This window comes from Myiozetetes cayanensis, unplaced genomic scaffold, assembly GCF_022539395.1.
Source record: "Myiozetetes cayanensis isolate MyiCay16 unplaced genomic scaffold, myiCay2020 scf6-25, whole genome shotgun sequence".
In the NCBI taxonomy this organism is placed as follows: domain Eukaryota; kingdom Metazoa; phylum Chordata; class Aves; order Passeriformes; family Tyrannidae; genus Myiozetetes; species Myiozetetes cayanensis.
The window spans coordinates 27,381,586-27,395,769 of NW_026087853.1; the positions used below are offsets into that span (position 1 = coordinate 27,381,586).

The following is a 14,184-nucleotide window of genomic DNA, read 5'->3' on the forward strand; positions in this document are numbered from 1 at the left end:
TGGTAGAAAAATGAAATTATTCCTTATTAGCTGAAGCCTCTGATGCAGGTAAGATATGTTACCAAAAAACAACTACATTCAAAATTAGATTGTTCCTACAGGCACTCAGTAGTTCTTTGCACTTGGTGATTTGCAAATAAAGATTCTGATTTGGGAAAAGAAGTTTAAGTACTGTAGTCCTCCACTGACATGGATTCAGTCTTAAATGCAAGCAGTAAATTTATTGATGAGATTTATACTTGGTTTAGTCCCTTAAACTAACTGAAAGGGAATTGAGTTTTTCTTTGTTTAAAAAGCTTTCATGTAAAAAGGAAAGATAAACATTATTTAAAAAAAAAATAAATGGAACAATCTTGTTGTTCAAGTGTAATATTATTAAGGAAAGCCAGTAAATGAAATGCTAGTATGCTCAAAGTAAGTAATTTTTTAACAGACTTCTCTATAGGAGTTTTCCAGTTCTGCATTTCTGATTAATTTATACAACTAATGTGCCTCTGCTACCTTTTGTTTGCTTTATAACCAGATAGCTCTAAGGCCCTTGCCACCCACTCCTTTTCAAATATGCTAGAAGAAAAATATTCTGAACAGAGATTATTTAAAGGTTTCTCCATGGTACAGAAAATTCAGGCCCTTATGCTAGATTATCAAGTATCCAGAAAAAGAAATGATAATTTCTAGCTTTGATTTTGAGACAAAACAGGCTACAAATACAGCAAAAAGGTTTGCAAAATTTGGTAAAAATTTATCAAAGTGTTTCACGGGCAGACAAAAATTTTATAAACTACTCTCATCAAAATTCTCATTTTCCATCTGTAATTTTAAGATATGAGAAAAATATACTTCCAAGAGTAAACCAGTATTACAATACCTGAGCTCTCTCTTTGAGTCGTGGAGAGGACCTCACTCTAGTATAGTTTTCAATGGCTATCAAAGCTATGTAACACTGCTGCAAAGTATCTGTGTTTCATTTTCTTAACAGTTTGTTTGCCTCCTAAGATCTTAGCTATATCTCAGAGGGACAGTTTTATTATTTTTAAAGGGGGCTGGACAGGGTCAACTTTCAAAAAGGCTTTTAAGAAAGCAAATACAACTTGTCTAAAAGTACTAGGGAGTCCTTGTGAAAATGCAAATTTCCATTAAAAGTTATCTAAATAAATGAGTAAACACATGCACTTCTGTAAAGAAAAATCAAAGTGAAAATGTTGGATAAAAGGAGGTTACAAATATAGAAATGAAATTTACTACGTCATCCAAAAGATAATGAAGTTTTAAAGAAATTATAGAAAAGTCTGTTCATAGAACACTTTCTTAAAAACACAGTTTAACTAAAGCCAATAAAAATAAAGAGACTTGTTGAATAGGAACAGATACTAACTAGATATTGTTAAAGGCAACATTAACATTACAGTTTTATGGTCTGACAAATCTAAACAAAAAACCCAACTCTCTTAACACTAACTGATTTTTATCAGAGATAAGGTAACAATATTATAACAATATTGCACACTATTTTTCAATCAACAGTCCAGAAGCAGTACAGTAGTGAATTACACATAGACATCCATATTAAAAATTAATTTAGAATCCATATGCCATAAATGTGTTTTTATGTATTTGGGAGATAACAGGTTTTCAGGTAGCACCTCCAGTATCCTGGAACCCATCTAACATAGTTTGAACTTGACACACACAAGAGCAGCCTTGTCAGCGGTTCCCCTTCCTGTGGTTCTAAAAGTGCAGTTCAGTCGTTGCCAGATTAAGGTCTTTAGTTATAGAAGCATAGAATAGTTTGAGTCCACAAACACTTGTTCACATTAGTTACTTCCTTAATGTCAGTAAAGGTATTTGTCTGATAAAGCAATGATAATGACAGGCATTCCTTATCACTTTCTGCAATTATTATTAAATACCTGGAATAATAGAATAGAAAGTCATAACAGATGCCTTCCTGTTAGTGTTTCATGACTCACAAATTCTCATTAAGCTGTTAGTAACATCTTTACCATAGAAATTTCAAATAACAACATTTAAACAGTAGAGTAGATGATAATAAAACTTCTTTCCATGACCAAGCTGTCTCAGTGCTCTCAATGCTATATACATATTGTTTTTACTCCAAGGAGTGGAGATAATAGTTTGGAAGACATTCTGATGGACCAAATGACTCTGATGGGGAGAATACCATTTGAAACCTATGAGATTAATTTTCCAGACTAGATGTTGTCTCAAATAGTTTGTTTTCTATCTCCCTCTCTCAGTTGGTTTGTTTGTTTGTTTATTTGGTTGGTTGGTTGGTTTTGGTTTTATTTTTTGTTAGTTTGGGGTTTTTGATTCGGTAAAGTCTCAAAAAGACTTTGCAGGAAAATTCCATGTTGCAGGGAGAATGCTAACTAACAGTGATATATATTTGGAATAATTTTCCTTTTCTTGTAGTTTATCATTGGGTATGGCTTGCTCACATGGGGACATATTCAAAGAACATACCATAAGATATGCATACCCCATGGAAGAAATAGTTATAAAAAACATGCAGAAAAAGAATTAAAGCACATCCAATTCAGAAAAGCCAAATAAAATGTCAATATGAAAAACTAACACAAATGCAGAATGAAAAATTAGGAATGGAGAAAGACAATAAAAAATAAGAATGGTGACAAAGTTTGAGGTGTTACAGGTTGTGGAAGACACAAAGGCAACATCCTCACTTGTTATACCTCAGTGAAAGTAGTCTTCAGCACTGATGAGTAGCAGAACAACTATTAAGGTGATAAAAAACTGCCAAAGGAACTTCCCAAAAGAAAAACAAGCAACTACCAGTAGGATTTTTATTGTCAATCTGAAACAGCTGAGTGTTGGAAAATGTAGCCATAAAAATAAAATATAGCTTAAATCCCTCATTTACCTAAGCTTGTATGAAATGACAACTCTCACTTTTATGGCAGTTATACATGTCAAGACATTTTATTTGAGGCAGATAAAATAAATTTTTCTTGTCTTCTTAATGCCAGATTTTTCATGTGCCTAAGGTGCATACTGCAATGTGAAAGAGCTTGTGCCTTCTACTCATGCAAGATGAAAGCTGCAGAGTCATGCTTTGCTGCTCTGGGAATTTCATGCATCAGAGTCACACCATGAATAATGGAGGTGAAAGGATCTGGTTCATACAGAGGGCACAGGTGAGCTCACTCTCAGAGCCTAGACTTCTCTCTCTTGTGAGCTCAGAGGTGGTATTTTGAGGGTACCCAGAGGGGATCAGTATGTTCTGTATATTCTGACTGGTCAGGAGATTTTTCCAAAAAGAACTTTGAGTATGCTGTAGTTGGGCACAGTAGATGGAATCCTTAGATCTCTACATAATAACCAACAGCAGTACATCATATTGACTTGCTATTCACAGCCTGATTAACAGGCCTAATGACAGATGACAGGAAAAGCCTGTGATCACCTTCCTTCATGTTATTTTATATACCAGCTTGCTATTTTGGTCTACTTTGTAACCAGACAGCATTCATCACTTCATTCTTTTACATGCTCTCTGACCATAAAAAAATAATCATGATGTACCTAGAAAAAAAACATTCTTGAGGATTACATACAGATTCACTAAAATACTTTTCTGGGGAAAAGTGGCTTCCACTGATATTTTCAAATATTTCATGTTCTTTGTCTAACAATCTCAGTCACTTCTCACCATGAATTTGTACACAGGATTGTGTGTAACATTGTTATTTTTAATGTCCATACGTAGATTAGTGAAGAAAACTTTTACTGACATTAATAATTTCTATTTGTCTAGAAAAGCTTAACTTTAAACTCCTTTTGGAAGGCTGGTCTATAAGCTACTGCATTAAGGAAACCTTTCGTGTTTCCACTTTATTCTGGCTGTTTCTTTGGTGCTATTCAAAGCCTCAATGAAAAGCCCCTCTTGCAGTTCTGCAGTTAAAAAAACAAAGCACTGCCTATGTTTCTTCTTTAGCACAGCTCTAAGGATTTATTCTTTGCTCCTTTAGTCTTCCTTTTTCTGAAGTTTTCTTGTCCTTTCCCCCTTTAAAATCTCTTTATCTTAAGCTGAATTAGTTTCCACAGCTGGTTGGCAAACTGCCATAATTTTCTGCTCTGACACTTATTTGTCAGTTTCCACTTGCCTTCAAACTTTTTACTTTTCTTAGATTCTATTTCTTTTTCCTCCTTCATACACCTACAGGCTCAAGGTTTAGTTTTTATTAACAGAAAAGAAGAGAAAGATCCCTCCTGGGGGGGAGAAAAGGAGCAATTCTCTACAGTGACAAAGGGAAACCAAAAATACTATAAGATTTACCCACTGAAGATTTCCAAATAGCAAACTTTGTGCTCTCTACAAATACTTATAATCTGATCTTACTTTCAGGAAGGGAGCAGGTAAATCTTTTAAAGTATTTATGTTCTGTCCTAAGAGACAGGAAATTTGTAAATCTATTTTTGTATAATTTTGAATGTTTCACAGGTTACTATTTTGCTTTATTCCATCTTAGACAGTTCACTGTATTTTTAAAATACTAGGGATTGAAGATTTATTTATTTATTTTTAATACTTCTGCGGCCTAATTTCTCAACCGAGGGTGTATAAAAATATTGTTAAACTACATCTTTGGCTTCTACTCACAAACCTATTAAAACAATTTGTCAACCTTCATTTAAGATGTGCTACAGATTAATACATTTTAGGAGAAATAGAAACCAAAAACATTTTGATTTGCTTTAGTCTTTGAAATTTAACAGAACTTCTCTTATTCATATTTAATTGTAGATGACGTGTTTCAAGCATCTCAGAGGCTTCTGTAGCAGCAGAAGTAGAAGGAAATAGAAAGAGATCCTATGAAAAAGGCTTTGAACAGCAATATAAGGACTTATGTAGGCACTGTGTAACCATTATTTTGCCCACTGAAATAATAGGAATAGAATATATAGCAAAACTGTCAAGGAGTAAGTGTCCAAGTATAACATCTTTATTTTCTGTTCTTTAATGTTTCGTTTTTAATCTCTGTACCATAAGGAAATGGCAGCAAAAACCTTCACCATCAGACTGAGCTCTTTCCTTCTGATGTGGCTGCTATAAAATTATTATTACAACTACAATTACAGTTAATAATGATTACCATGCTAATTACAAATTACAATTATATGGGAACTGCACCTTCACTTTCTTTGGAAGTGGAATAGGGTATTTCTTGTGGTGCCAGAATCGAAATAGTAGGTATTTTTACCATCCCCATAGCCACAGCTTGCTGGAGTGGGTTCGAGCGCTGCACACATTGTCACATCTTGGCAGTTTGAATAGAATTAAAGCAGATGAAAAGAAAAGCCACATCTAAAGAAGAGGAAAACAAGGTTATAGCTTTCAGTAGCCTTTCTTATATGTGAGGTCCTAGAAATTGGCTCGACTAACTGTGAAGTGGTGAATACTGGCAGCAGCTGTCCAGTAAGTGGAAACGTTAGTAATGATTACCCTTGTGGTCTGAGTTACTTAAGGGTAGGTCCCAGCTGACTTAAATTTCTAAAAGTTATAGCCTAATTAAACCTCACTGCTTGCATCAAGTATTTCTTTCTGTGCATCTGGCCCAATGTCTTGCGTCTCTATCATTATTTGTTCACTACTGTTCCACTTCTACACATACAGTATCATGCCTTTTTCTTTTTAATTCCTTTGAGTGCTGTGCATAGATAAATCTTCCTAAAGACTTAGAATGAAAGTACTTTACATACGAACCAAATCATATTTAAAAACAGACCTTTAAAGCTGAACTAAGTGAAGAACCTAGGCCAACAACTTACCTACATAGGTCTAATATTAGAGGTTTTAGCTATCTTTAAAATTAGAATAACTTAAAATTAGCCTTTCTGGAAAAGAACTGAGTCATGAAAATGAATATTAAAATTAAACTTAGTGTATCATATGTATCTGGTGCCTTATTAGACATTCACATTCTAACTTCAGAGCACTGGTGCATTATTTCATTCCATTGCAGAGAGGTGAAGCAATTGTTTCAACTAGTTTATTTAAAAAAAAAAAAAAAAAAAGATGTTTTGAACTAGCTTTGACTGGTGTTAATTTTTTTAAAGTTTTGTCATATTAAACTTGATTAAACAAATTTAATACATCAACAATAATCACAGTAAATCAGTATGATATTAGTATAAAGAGCTTTAAAACACTCATATACTTTGGAATACCTTAATTTCTCTTATATAAAATAAATATATGAGATTTTCTGGGATTAGAAAGTATACCTCTTAAATAAGAAGTTTGAAAAAATTAGTATAAATTATTCTCATTTTGTCTCATTTGGAGTATTCAATAGTCTAAGTGCAATTTATAGTTCTCTGATACATTAATTGTATTTAATTCAGCTTTAATTCAACTTAATTTGGGTGTAAATAATTCAGAAAACACATTTAGATTTGAGATTGTAGAAGCCCTTAGTATATTAGTTCATATTTCATGTATTTTTTTTGTAGGCCTCAAGAAGCTATTGCAATTATATAAGCTGGTTTATGTATTTTAAGTTTAATTTGATCTATACATGCTATTCCCTGATCACCTGGCTGAGTTGTTTTCTGTGTAAAGAGCTAAACAGCATGACCTAGTCAAAGGTGATATTATAGTATTTTGGTCTGGAGTAGTGGGGAATGCAAACTTCACATAAGTTTGATAGGTAACAGCTGTAATATAAATGAGATCTATATTGATCTGCTTGGGCTGGCAGCCCTAATATCACAAAATCATAGCATTGTAGAAGTTAAGGGTTGGAAGGGGACTTAATCTAGTCTCAACCCCTCCATCATAGACAGGAACATCTACCACTAAACCAGGTTGCTAAAGGCCTTATAAAACCATCATTTTAATGTGTTATTTTAAAAGTAATATTGTACTCTATTTTCCATAACATGAAACTGGAAAAATGAAGATTCAAAGGGAATCACGTTTTTCTGGGTTTAAGTAACAATGTAACAATAAGTATTAGGTTGATAATATCTGTATTTACTTACTTGCTCCATCCAAACTCAGTTTCTTTCATCCTTGCTCTGGTTATTGTACTCCTCTCTCTTTAATTGTTTCTTTATCAAGCCTCCCAAAGTTTTCTTATCCCAGTTTGCCTTACTATGCCACTCTTTTCTCTGCATAATCTGTCCTGCCCCTTCTCTTTGTTCAGTTTACTCAGTGTCTGCTGATTTAAGAATTTTACAGGTCAGCTGACAACAGTCTTTTTGCTAACCTGTTCCAACTGTCATCTTTCACTTTCCAATTACACAACACTCTTACTCCATTACTCTTTCTTCAATCTCACATTTCTCCCCGTATGATCCCATTTCTCCTCTTCCCAGACTTAGTAATAAAATTTCTTAACTTTTATTTGCAAATTCCTGCATATTTGGTTAATTCTAGAAGAATCATTGACTATAGCTAGTGAAGCCACTATGGAACTTCTGGAGTTGACAGCAGAAATATTTCTGGAATTTACAGATGCCAACAAAAACATCCAAACACATATAAAAGTATCAACGAAACCTTGTCAACACAGACAGTTTTTAATATATGTGATATCATCCAAGGATTGTTTTTCAGATTTTGAAATATCACATACTAAAAATTGCTTGCTGCCTAAGTATTCCTCTAAAATATTAATTTTATTCCCAGTTTTTACTCCCTAGACAACATTTCGAATTAAGAAAGTAGCTTCTCTCAGTCCCTTTTCTTCCCCTCTCTTTCTGAATTGGCCTATCCTGAAAGTATTAACAAAGTCTATTTGTTTGTCTAATCAAGTCACAGCAGATAAGAATTCTCCTGCATTGCAGAGAACAATATAAAATATAGATTTTTTCAGTGTATATTTTTTTTCTTTTAGAAGAGTGACTCTGACATCTTACCAAGCTCTGTCCTGAAGAAGACAGAACAGAGAAAGGGAGACAGACTACTAGGAAAAGCTAGGTTTAGGAAAGGAGCATGTACACAACTTACTGGATGTTTTTACTTCATCTGAGCTATAAGATTACAAAATTATCTACTGGGAAAAAGGAGAGTTGTACACTGTGTTGTATCTTTCTCAGAAAGGTTATAAGTTCATTCAGAGTAAGAGAAGATGAGATAATGGCTGGTTTAGGGCCAAACCATTCAAATGTTGATGAAAACACAACATTTTCTATTTGGAATAAAGCATTGATTAAAAAAAATCTGTTCCCATTGGAGAATGCTTCAAATGAACTAGCTACGTAATTTATGCTCAGAAGTCTCAAAGGAACTAATGAATCACTGCCAATTTTTAACTTATCTTGGAAAACTGGGAAACAGTCAGATTTTCAAATATTGTCCCGTTATCCAGAAAAGAATATAACACAGAATAACAAACTATCTTAATCATCGTTTCAGGTATACGAATGGATTTGTAAATTTGGAACTTTGCTGGTAATGTACTAGAGATTATAATTATAATATAAAAACCTCCTTTTTTTGGAGTTGTTTTTGGTTTTTTTTGTTGGAAGTTTATTTTGAATCAAATAGTTGCATGTTATGAAATACTTTATGTTGTGAAAATCATTTATAGAATCATAGAATATGCTGAATTGGAGGGGACCCACAAGAATCATTGAGTCCAACCCTAAGCCCCAAACAGGATCATCCACCCGTGCCTGAGAGTATCGTCAGTCTGGCTTGGTGCTGCGACCACTTCCCTAGGAAGTTTGTTCCACTGCCCAGCCACCCTTTGGGTGAAGAATCTCTTTCTAATATCCAACCTAAATGTCTCCTGATACAACTTCAGGTCTTTCCCTCAGGTCCTGTCACTGCTCATCACAGAATAGAGATCAGTGCTTGACCCTCCACTTCCTCTTATAAGGAAGTTGTAACTGCAATGAGGTCTCCCCTCAGTCTCCTCTTCTCCAGGCTGAACAGGCCAAATGCCCTCAACTGCTCCCCATACAGCTTCCACTCAAGGTCTTCACCATCTTCATTGCCCTCCTTTGGACGCTCTCTAACAGCTTAATATCTTTCTTATGTTGTGGTGCCCAAAACTGCACAAAATATTCAAGTTGAGGCTGCACCAGTGAAGAGCGGAGCGGGACAATCAGCTCCCTTGACCTGCTGGTGATATTTTTCCCTTGATAGCCTCCAGGACACAGTTGGCTCTCCTGGCTGCCAGGGCAGTGCTGACTCATGTTCAATTTTCCATCAAACAGGACCCCCAGGTCCCTTTCAGCAGCACTGCTTTCTAGCATCTCATTCCCCAGTCTGTATGAACATCCAGGGTTGCTCCATCCCAGATGCAGAATCTGGCACTTCCCCATGTTGAATTTCATATGTTTGGTGATTGCCCAGTCCCCTGATTTGTTGAGGTCTCTCTGCAGGGCCTCCCTGCCTTTGAGGGAGTCAACAGCTCCTCCTAGTTTTGTGTCAGCTGCAAACTTGCTCAATATCCCTTCCAGTCCTGCATCCAAGTCATTTAGGAAGATGTTGAAGAGCACAGTGCCCAAGACAGAGCCTTGTGGAACCCCACTAGTGACAAGTCACCAGTCTGATGTTACCCCATTCACTATTACCCCCTGTGCTTGACCTGGGAGTCAATTGCTCACCCACTAGAAGATGTTTTTATCCATCTGTGTGCTGGACAATTTGTCCTGAAGGATCCTGTGAGAGACAGTACCAAAAGCTTTACTGAATTTCAAAAAGATTATATCAGCTTCATCACCTAGGTGGGTTACCTTGTCGTAAAAGGAACTAGGTTTTCACCGGTGATGAGAAATGGAACGCTGTACCAAAATTTGAGAAAAGAACACTCATGGGATGGATCCCTCAATCTGCTTCACAAGGTGTTGGCTACAATGTACCACACCTTAATTTTTTCTACACCAGTGCACACAGCATGAGGAACAAACAAGAGGAGCTCCAAGCTTTGGCCCAGTCACAGAGACTGGACATTACTGGCATAAGTGAAACATGGTGGGATGAGACCTATGACTGTAGTGCCCTGTTGAATGGTTACAACCTTTTCAAGAGAGATAGGTAGGCCAGAAGAGGGGAAGGATAGATCACATTCTCAATCTGAGCTTTCTGTATTTCTGTGAAAAGAGGGCTAACAAAATTTTTGAATGGATAATAAAGAGAAATGGAGATGGTAAATGCTGGAGAACATAGGCAAAAAACCAAAACAATAAAAAACCCCTAAACAACAACAACAAAAGAACAACAACATAACCTAAAGAAAACAAAACAACAACAAACCCCCACAAACAACAACCAAAACCAAAACCACCAAAACTCAACAGCCCCAAAATCTTACATTGCAATGTGAGGTGTAAGCAATTAAATTTATCTGGTGTATCGAAGGGAAATTTAAGAGATGGGTTGATAAATGAGCATAAGTATTTAAATGTGGGAATTATATCTGACAGCACAGAGCTTTTTGATCATGCTGTCAGAAACAGAACACAGAGTAATTACTGGGAATCAAAATTAAGGTAATTATTCTAGAAATAATACAGGGATTTATAAGGAGACTTGAAAGGGTTATAGGTCCCTCAAAAAAAAATTAGAGGGTCACACGAAATAATTATGGTGTCCTCTTTGGGTTTTGAGGATAAGACTCTGTACTCTCAAGCTTTTGGACTTTTAAGAAACAGTAGAGAAACATAAAGTTACAGTAGACTTTATTACTCTTCACAGTCTCATGTGAACACCTCAGAGCAGCACACTATGTACAATAATATCTCATAATTTAGGCTTTAAAATAAATACCTGTAAAGTCAAGATGTTTTGCTTCACTTAATGTATATCTTTGTTATTATATTGTGATTACAGATTTTTAATTTTTCCTCTCCTCTAGAGGACAGAATTGGGGATGTTTAGAAAAAAACCCACAGTTACCATAGTGTGAAAAAGAATTGAAACTCATTGCGGTCTTGATTTCAGTTTACAAAAATTTTTGCTCAGTTTTCTTTACAAAGTACTGTGGAGTTTCACTTTCTTTCTAATCATGGAGATAGCTCATGCTGTCATATCAAGTTTAATTGATTATATTTCCTTCAGGAAGGGGGTGCTTTCGAACTTTTTGCTCAGGATACATCTATGAGGGCTTTTATCTTAGCTTGATAAAATAAAGTGCAAAATTTGATAAGCTGTGATGTCAGGCTAGATAATCTAATTATTATTTTTAATGTATAAAGCATATTAAAATATGTAAATTGAATAGTTAATGAATCTATATCATTAGGAATAAGCATATACATATATACTTATAATAAAAAGGTAAGCAGATATATTCTAAGATGATATTGTAAATTATTCTCCTATGAGGAAAGGCTGAGAGAATTGGATTTGTTCGGTCTGGAAAAGAGAAGGTTTCGGGGTAGCCTAATTGAGGCCTTCCAGTACCTGAAGGGAGCCTACAAGAAAGATGGAGAAGGACATTTTACAAGAGCATGTAGTGACAAGACAAGGGGAATGGCATCTAACTGAAAGAAAATAGGTTTAGGTTTGGTATTAAGAAAAAGAATTTTTACTGTGAGGATGGTGAGGTATTGTAAGACGTTGCCCAGGGAAGCTGTGGATACCCCATTCCTGGAAGTGTTTAAAGACAGACTGGATGAAGCTCTGAGCAACCTGGTGTAGTGGAAGGTGTCCCTACCTACAGCAAGATGGTTGGAACCAGATGGTCTTTAAGGTTCCTTCCAAACATTCTATGATTCTATGATTATTTTACACAAAATGTAGTTCATTGCTTTTCTAGTGATGAGTATCTTTTTATAAGATTTCCCTCTTGTTACAGGATTACTTCTGCAAATCTATAAGTAAACTACAGAAGGGTTTCTTAAAAAATAAAGTCTGACAACTTAGTTCTTAAATATCAAAGAAAGAGACCTATAGATATGACACTGGAATTTAGTGACAATGCAGAAACACCTTTTTATTTGGGAACCTTTTCCTCTTCTTTCTTTTTGAAACTTAGATGGTCTCTCCTGGCCCTCAGTGACATACAAAAATTGAAACAGAAGTGAACAGCAGTCCACCAAAGCTATTACCCAGCTATTGATAATGAAGAACCAGTTTCTTAAGGAAAGTACAGCTTTAATATCCACAAAGGAATCCTCTTATAATCTTAGACAGCAGTTGTTTCAGAGCGTGAAGTGAGATGTTTCATATTATTTATGACTCCTTGTACTATCAGATAAGTTCTTATAATAGAAAAGTGTATTGGCAATCTCTTTAAAATGCATTCAGTTCAAGTCCTTCTGCAGATCAAGTCTTGACCCCATTTAATAGTAGAGGCTGTAGAGAACCTATGAAGCTGCTATTACCTCGTTAGCCTTGCTGGACAGTAGTTATGACATCAGACAGCAGAGGCAGCCTATTGCTTAGTTGCATTCTTGACTCTGTATTTGTTTCCAAAGAAAGGGAGAAGAAGTGGGATAGTTTTGGTGATTACTTAAGCACCTGTTACGTAAGTCATAGAGCCATAGGAAGTCCAAAAGACTACCCTTGCCTAGGCAACCTTGTGTGGAAAGCTTTGTTTAGCTCTTGCCCTGAATATGTCTTTTAAACATGTGACAGAAACTTTAAAATGTAGTACATATTAAAGAATGGCAACAAAACCTGCATTTTCGTAAATATTTTGTCTTTTTTCTCTCTAGTGTACTGAACCATGGTTTATATTCTGAACCATGGTTACTTGGTGGCAGTTTTTCAAGTTAGCTATTTAAGGTATAAAAAATACTTTATTTTGGGTGGCCCATGAAATGTGATTGTCCACACAGGGACTGATTGTTGTTCCCTGTGACAAATGAATGAATAGTATTTTGGGGTATTATAGACTTGATGCAACACTTGTAAGATGGAGGAAGGTTGATAGTGACGTCAGCTGCAAAAGTTTGGGAGGTACAACTTGATTTGATGACTTTACAACAGCAGTCTTTAAATTAAATTTCTTCTTTAGTGGGGCTGCCATTCAATAACCCATTTGGATCAGGGACTCCTGATAGTTTAAGCACCCCATGAAAACTCCTTGTCATTATATTCTAGCCATGCTAAAGCAATTGCTATGCTTCTTGGAGAAAATTAAGATTATTTTGTCAACTAACATTTTTAGCCAGATATTATATACTGTTGTTATAAAGATTTCCTGATTAAGCAATAACATCTGATTTGTGAAATATGAATTTAAGATTGTTTATCCCAAGCATAACATTGATAAATTGTATTACTTTCTTGACTTTAATTTCTCCGAACAAATGGATTTCTAAACAAGAAAAGTGCAGTGCCTTAATGTAAAATTTATTTTTTCCTCAACATTTCAAGTCACATAGTACTGTTTAGTGTTATGTTATAAAGGCTCTTTTAGGTAATGCCAAGCAATAAGACAAGAGGGAATGGGCAGAAACTGATGCCCAGGAAGTTCCACCTGAATGTGAGAAGAACTGCTTCACTGTGTGGGTGATTGAGCCCTAGAACAGGTTGCCCAGAGAGGTTGTAGAGTCTCTCTCGCTGGAGATATTCAAGAATTGTCTGGATATAACCTTGTGAAATATGCTTTAGGATGACCCTGCTTGAGCAGGGAGGTTGGACCAGATGACTCACTGTGGTCCCTTTGAACCTTACCCATTCTGTGATTCTGTAATTTTTTTCACTGTTTTGAAATCACCAGTGTTTTCTTCTACAAGGCATAACCCTACTCCTGTTTTTGTGATAATCATACTCTTGTATACAGGAACTATATTCCAACCTTATGCCACACTACTTACCTGAGGTGGACTGTTACCACTCACAAAAAATTATGTTCCCTCTTCCATGTTTTGCCTAGATAATCTCATGAAAAAATCAACCGGTTCAAATTTTGCATGTATACAATGAAAAGTTTCCATTTTAGGAGTTAATTTCGCTATCATGCATGTATGGAACTTTGATAAATACTAAAACTAAACAAGCAGGCAATTGAATAATAGTGTATTTAAATTGCTTTAATACACTGGAAACAAAACTGTTTCTTTATTTTTAAAAATGAGAACTAACCACTTATGACCTCTCTAATTTTCTTGTCTGAGGCTCCTGTCATATAACCAATTACATTAATAAATTAATATACTGTGTTTTTAATGAAATAATTGCAGAAACACTGATATTAATCTCTATTAAAATCCATATCAGTAAACTGTCACTATTCT

General features: G+C 35.3%; 1 protein-coding gene across 4 annotated transcripts in view; it reads right to left on the reverse strand.

Annotated features, from left to right (window-relative positions):
• The window catches only part of LOC126650314 (uncharacterized), a 44,355-nt gene that overhangs the window by 18,122 nt on the left and 12,049 nt on the right, over window positions 1-14,184 (reverse strand). The gene's annotated exons all lie outside the window — the stretch shown is intronic.